This window comes from Nestor notabilis, unplaced genomic scaffold (genome assembly GCF_000696875.1).
Source record: "Nestor notabilis isolate BGI_N333 unplaced genomic scaffold, ASM69687v1 scaffold1638, whole genome shotgun sequence".
Taxonomy (NCBI): domain Eukaryota; kingdom Metazoa; phylum Chordata; class Aves; order Psittaciformes; family Psittacidae; genus Nestor; species Nestor notabilis.
In genome coordinates, this window is record NW_009939423.1 from 131,482 (window position 1) to 132,122 (window position 641).

Sequence of the window (641 nt, forward strand, 5' to 3'; positions counted from 1 at the left end):
GAGAGCCGCTTGCCTGGATGCAGCCAGGAGACAGACCCAAGCTGGTCCCGGGGAGACAGGCTGCGTGTGAAGCGAGACCGAGGAACGGCAGCATGAGCTAACAGAGCCACCGGCAAATGGAGGCACCAGAGCCTACCCTGCATGCTAATGTGACAGCCGTGGCAAGGGGGGGACAAAGGGGGGAGAAGTAGAGGATGAACTTCACAGGTCTCTTCTGGAGCTCCTGTTGTGTCCCTGGCTCTCGGGCGTGTGCGGACCACGCAGATGTCCCTTCTGGGCAAGAAAATGAGCCATTCCTTCAGCATCATAAACCTACAGCCAACACCTACACCAGGGCAGGAGGCAACGCTCAGGAATAAAAATAAATAAGCCAGACTTAAACCGATCTTTCCCTCTCTCCTTTCCCCTCTTCCTTCCCAGAGCTGCCCCTTTCCCCCTCATCCTGCCATTCTCGCTTGCCCTGCCCCTCAGCAGCCCATACGAGCCCTGTCTCCACACCCCCGAAGCCCCATCCCTCTGTATCCACAGCCAGAAGTTGGACTCCCCACGCTCCAAGACCTTGGCTTTCTTGCTCTTTTATCTGTTTGCCGGCGACCCCCATATAGTAAATAACTATGAGGCCAAATGGGAGCCAGACAGTC